A 7,138-nucleotide genomic window follows, 5' to 3' on the forward strand; every position below is an offset into this window, starting at 1 on the left:
GAATTAGTGAGACAAATGTTTTCCAATGATCCTACGTAAATCGCCCTTTAGCTGATCTATTAGAAATGGATCTAAGTTATATAGACCACTGCTAATATTCAAATTACTTTCTTTGGTGATCTGTATCAAAGCAGATTCAAATATGTTTCTGTTATAGGTGCTTTTACAATTTGTTATTGAAGAAGCACTCTCCCAATCAATTTCGTGAGCTTTTTAAGTTTAAAAAAAATGAATTTTGGAGAATTGATTTTTGAATTACCACCAACAGTGAAAAGAAATGTACGAAAGATTGAGAAAATTCGTGTTAGAATTATTAATCTTACTTTTTCGGTCATATTTAATAATATATATATATATATATATATATATATATATATATATATATATATATATATATATATATATATATATATATATATTATTAAATATATATATATATAATATATATATATATAAATATGACTTTTTCGGTCATATTTAATAATATATATATATATATATATATATATATATATATATATATATATATATATATATATATATATATATATATATATATATTATTAAATATGACCGAAAAAATAAGATTAATAATTCTAACACGAATTTTCTCAATCTTTCGTACATTTCTTTTCACTGTTGGTGGTAATTCAAAAATCAATTCTCCAAAATTCATTTTTATTTCTAGTCTGACGCGACACTTGAGCGCGTTTTGTAAAACTTATTACATTTTCAAAGACTTTAGTTACACATACACAACTGAATAGAACTTACACATCTCCGATTTGTTTATATCTACATTTGAGTGAGGTGGATGGGGTGAGGTGGTATTTAATAGGGTATTAAATTCATCAACACAAGACAGAACACGAAACAATTAGTATTGAATAGAAGTGATTGTAGAAAGCCTATTGGTCCATATTTCTTGATGCTTCTATATTGGAGCGGAGTCTTGAGGTGGGTAGAATATAGTTGTGCATTAATTGGCTGTTGATTGCTGGTGTTGACTTTTTAATGTGTAGTGCCTCGCAAACGTCAAGCTGTCTGCTATCGCTGTATCTATCGATGATTTCTGTGTTGTTTACTAGGATTTCTCTGGCGATATTTTGGTTGTGGGAAGAGATTATATGTTCCTTAATGGAGCCCTGTTGCTTATGCATCGTTAAACGCCTAGAAAGAGATGTTGTTGTCTTGCCTATATACTGGGTTTTTTGTAACTTACAATCCCCAAGAGGGCATTTGTAGGCATAGACGACGTTGGTCTCTTTTAAAGCGTTCTGCTTTGTGTCTGAAGAGTTTCTCATGAGTAGGCTGGCCGTTTTTCTGGTTTTATAGTAAATCGTCAGTTGTATCCTCTGATTTTTGTCTGTAGGGATAACGTTTCTATTAACAATATCTTTCAGGACCCTTTCCTCCATTTTATGAGCTGTGGAAAAGATGTTCCTGTAAAATAGTCTAATAGGGGGTATAGGTGTTGTGTTAGTTGTCTCTTCAGAGGTTGCATGGCGTTTCACTTTCCTTCTTATGATGTCTTCGACGAAACCATTGGAGAAGCCGTTGTTGACTAGGACCTGCCTTACCCTACAGAGTTCTTCGTCGACTTGCTTCCATTCTGAGCTGTGGCTGAGAGCACGGTCGACATAAGCGTTAACAACACTCCTCTTGTACCTGTCCGGGCAGTCACTGTTGGCATTCAGGCACATTCCTATGTTCGTTTCCTTAGTGTAGACTGCAGTGTGGAAACCTCCGCTCTTTTCCATGACTGTTACATCTAGAAAGGGCAGCTTCCCATCCTTTTCCATCTCGTAAGTGAAACACAGCACGGAACTCTGCTCAAACGCCTCCTTCAGCTCCTGCAGATGTCTGATATCAGGTACCTGTGTAAAAATGTCGTCAACATACCTGCAGTATATGGCCGGTTTCAAGTTCATGTCGACTAAGACTTTTTGCTCGATGGTACCCATGTAGAAGTTTGCAAACAGGACACCTAGGGGAGAACCCATGGCGACCCCATCAACTTGCTTATACATGTGCCCATCCGGGCTCAAGAAGGGTGCCTCTTCAGTACAAGCTTGGAGTAGTTTCCTTAGAATATTCTCTGGTATGTCAAGAGGAGTACAGGCTGGATCACGATACACTCTGTCGGCTATCATCCCGATTGTCTCGTCCACAGGTACGTTGGTGAACAGGGATTCTACGTCCAACGAGGCTCTTATCCCTGTGGCCCGTGTGCCCCGCAGTAAGTCAGCAAATTCTTTTGGAAACTTCAGGCTGAAGGCGCAAGAGACATAAGGAGTCAGCAGGCCGTTGAGTCGCTTCGCCAGTCTGTACGTGGGTGTGGGTATCTGGCTAATGATTGGCCGAAGTGAGTTTCCAGGCTTGTGTGTCTTGACATTTCCATACGCATATCCAGGTTTATATTCCCCAATAATCTTTGGCAGGTGGAGTCTGGATTTCTTGACGTTCACAGTTTCAATCAGTTTGTTGACCTTTGCTTTCAATTCGGCTGTAGTGTCCTTCGTTACCCTTTGGAATTTAGTTTGGTCAGAGAGTATGAGGTTCATTTTTGCCAGATATTCGTCTTTTTTAAGAATGACATATATTGGCGACTTGTCACCTCTCCTGACAACTATCCAAAGCCTATGGCAATTCCACGACCAAGAGATGGCTTCCTGAACCTTGCAGGAATTAACCTCACTGAGGACCAAGTCACTCTCCTAAATCTGGGCATAAACTGTCACGTTATGTCCAGACCGAGTGAGATGGCCCGGAAAATGGAGTTGGAAATTCTGTTGGACGACATATTCGACCTCGAGACACAAAAGAAGGTCACTACCAAAGATACCTTACAAGCAGAACTTATTGCGGAAGGAGGAAAGAATCGAGGCAATTACAGAAGCACCATACTGTCCCCCGAGCTCAAAGCGGCAGCTAAAAGCCTTCGTGAGAACAAGGAGATAGTTGTCAGGAGAGGTGACAAGTCGCCAATATATGTCATTCTTAAAAAAGACGAATATCTGGCGAAAATGAACCTCATACTCTCTGACCAAACTAAATTCCAAAGGGTAACGAAGGACACTACAGCCGAACTGAAAGCAAAGGTCAACAAATTGATCGAAACTGTGAACGCCAAGAAATCTGGACTCCACCTGCCAAAGATTATTGGGGAATATAAACCTGGATATGCGTATGGAAATGTCAAGACACACAAGCCTGGAAACCCACTTCGGCCAATCATCAGCCAGATACCCACACCCACGTACAGACTGGTGAAGCGACTCAACAGCTTGCTGACTCCTTATGTCCCCTGTGCCTTCAGCCTGAAATCTCCAAAGGAATTTGTTGACTTGCTGTGGGGAACACGGGCCACAGGGATAAGAGCCTCGTTGGACGTAGAATCTCTGTTTACCAACGTACCTGTGGATGAAACAATCGGGATGATAGCCGACAGAGTGTACCGTGATCCGGCCTGTACTCCTCTTGACATACCAGAAAACAGTCTAAGGAAACTACTCCAAGCTTGTACTAAAGAGGCACCCTTCTTGAGCCTGGATGGACACATGTATAAGCAAGTAGATGTGGTCGCCATGGGTTCTCCCCTAGGTGTCCTGTTTGCAAACTTCTACATGGGTACCATCGAGCAAAAAGTCTTAGTCGACATGAACTTGAAACCGGCCATATACTGCAGGTATGTTGACGACATTTTTACACAGGTACCTGATGTCAGACATATGCAGGAGCTGAAGGAGGCATTTGAGCAGAATTCTGTGTTGCGTTTCACTTACGAGATGGAGAAGGATGGGAAGCTGCCCTTTCTAGATGTAACAGTCATGGAAAGGAGCGGAGGTTTCCACACTGCAGTCTACACTAAGGAAACGAACATAGGAATGTGCCTGAATGCCAACAGTGACTGCCCGGACAGGTACAAGAGGAGTGTTGTTAACGCTTATGTCGACCGTGCACTCAGCCACAGCTCAGAATGGAAGCAAGTCGACGAAGAACTCTGAAGGGTAAGGCAGGTCCTAGTCAACAACGGCTTCTCCAATGGTTTCGTCGAAGACATCATAAGAAGGAAAGTGAAACGCCATGCAACCTCTGAAGAGACAACTAACACAACACCTATACCCCTATTAGACTATTTTACAGGAACTTCTTTTCCACAGCCCATAAAACAGAGGAAAGGGTCCTGAAAGATATTGTCAGTAGAAACGTTATCCCTACAGACAAAAATCAGAAGATACAACTGACAATTTACTATAAAACCCAAAAAACGGCCAGCCTACTCATGAGAAACTCTACAGACACAAAGCAGAACGTTTTAAAAGAGACCAACGTCGTCTATGCCTTCAAATGCCCTCTTGGGGATTGTAAGCCTCAAAAAACTCAGTATATAGGCAAGACAACAACATCTCTTTCCAGGCGTTTAACGATGCATAAGCAACAGGGCTCCATTAAGGAACATATAGCCTCTTCCCACAACCAAACCATCACCAGAGAAATCTTAGCAAACAACACAGAAATCATCGATAGATACAGCGATAGCAGGCGGCTTGACGTCTGCGAGGCACTACACATCAAGAAGTCAACACCAGCAATCAACAGGCAATTATTGCACAACTATATTCTACCCACTTCTAGACTCCGCTCCAATATAGAAGCATCAAGAAATATGGGCCAATACAAATAGGCCTTCTGCAGTTACCTACTTTTAATACCTGTTTGTATTTCATTGTTTCGTGTTCTGTCTTGTGTTAAAAGTTTATTTTCACCTCATCCAAAACTATTGTAACATGTCACTTCACCCAAATGTAGGTATAAAAACTCGAAAGATGTTTAAGCTCTATTCAGTTAAAGTTGTGTGTGTTTGTGTGAACTAAAGTCTTTGAAAATGTAATAAGTTTTACGAAACGCGCTAAAGTGTCGCGTCAGACTAGAAATAAAAATGAATTTTGGAGAATTGATCTTTGAATTACCATCAACAGTGAAAAGAAACGTAAGAAAGATCGAGAAAATTCGTGTTAGAATTATTAATCTTACTTTTTCGGTCATATTTAATTATATATATATATATATATATATATATATATATATATATATATATATATATATATATATATATATATATATATATATATTGGAAAGAATAATGAAAGAAATAATCCGTAAAGGAGTAAAAAGCACTACTCCTAACCAAAACATAAACCTGATAATATTCTACAAAACCAAGAAGACTTCCGAACTCCTTATCAAAAACAGCCCGAAGCCGACGGAGAACCCTCTACAGCAGTCAAGCGTTGTATACATGTACACTTGCCCCCACGAAGGATGTAACCTTCAATGTAAGTACATAGGTATGACGTCGACCAAGCTGACGAGGCGTTTGACATGCCATCTTCAATCTGGTGCCCCTAGGAATCACATGAGACAAGCCCATGACATTACTCTAACAAGAGAAATGTTGAACAAGAATACTTGCATAATAGACAAAACCCAAGATTCAAGAAGATTACAAATTCTTGAGGCAATTCACATAAGAATAGAGCGACCTACCATGAACACCCAAATCACGGAACTATTTACTCTACCCACCATGAGAGTAAGGACAAGACAAGAACATATCGATGCCAACACAGAAGACAATGTCCAACATAACAGGCCAATTACACTGGATTAATCTTTGTGTTTAGATAGGAGATGCCTCGTATGGGCCAATAAGCCTTCTGCAGCCCCTATGTTTATCCCTTATGTATCCCCCCATGTTTTTCACCTTCATTGTATTATCACCTGACCTAATGCGGGTATAAAATCAACTAGTATTGTAAGATTGTTCACTTGAGAATGAACCATGGAGGTTCGAAACGTCGTGCAAATTATACAAATAAGTTTAATACACTCTATAGTAAATCACTTCTTTTCTTCACCTTAAAAGTACGAAAATGAGTTTTGGAGAACTCCTATTCCAATTAAGCCCTGATGCTAAGAAAATAGTTAGAGGGATAGAAGCCCTAAACCAGAAAACAATAAATACAGAATATGCGGTCATATTCAATGAAACATGTTTGAAAGAAAACCTGCTGCCAGTATACACCAATATATATATATATATATATATATATATATATATATATATATATATATATATATATATATATATATATATATATATATATATATATACTACTTTTCAAATTAAAATCTTAACCAGGATGCTGGAGAAACACTGAACACCCGTAAAATACATTGAAAATATTGTGTGTGCGCGAGCATAAGCCTCGCCACCTACCGCACAAACTCACACCATTTCCGCTTACAATTTCCTGAACTTTGAACTTTGCTGGAGACGTCTTAAAACTATAAAGAGGAGCTGTCTGCATCTTCTTCCCCAGTGCTTCTTGGTCCTCTTCCGTATTTTTTTTCCTTCGGTATCTCCTCCCACAGTGATTTTTTTTTTGTATATTGATTGTTCGTTCACCTGTTGCTTATATCCGTGTTTAATGTCAGCCTTCCTTGAAAAGTTGCCCCCATCGGGGTGTTGGCCAGCCACCACACAGTGCCAGCCACCACACAGTGCCAGCCACCACACAGTGCCAGCCACCACACAGTGCCAGCCACCACACAGTGCCAGCCACCACACAGTGCCAGCCACCACACAGTGCCAGCCACCACACAGTGCCAGCCACCACACAGTGCCAGCCACCACACAGTGCCAGCCACCACACAGTGCCAGCCACCACACAGTGCCAGCCACCACACAGTGCCAGCCACCACACAGTGCCAGCCACCACACAGTGCCAGCCACCACACAGTGCCAGCCACCACACAGTGCCAGCCACCACACAGTGCCAGCCACCACACAGTGCCAGCCACCACACAGTGCCAGCCACCACACAGTGCCAGCCACCACACAGTGCCAGCCACCACACAGTGCCAGCCACCACACAGTCCCAGCCACCACACAGTCCCAGCCACCACACAGTGCCAGCCACCACACAGTGCCAGCCACCACACAGTGCCAGCCACCACACAGTCCCAGCCACCACACAGTGCCAGCCACCACACAGTGCCAGCCACCACACAGTGCCAGCCACCACACAGTGCCAGCCACCACACAGTGCCAGCCACCACACAGTGCCAGCCA

This window comes from Procambarus clarkii, chromosome 40 (genome assembly GCF_040958095.1).
Source record: "Procambarus clarkii isolate CNS0578487 chromosome 40, FALCON_Pclarkii_2.0, whole genome shotgun sequence".
NCBI classification, from domain to species: Eukaryota; Metazoa; Arthropoda; class Malacostraca; order Decapoda; family Cambaridae; genus Procambarus; species Procambarus clarkii.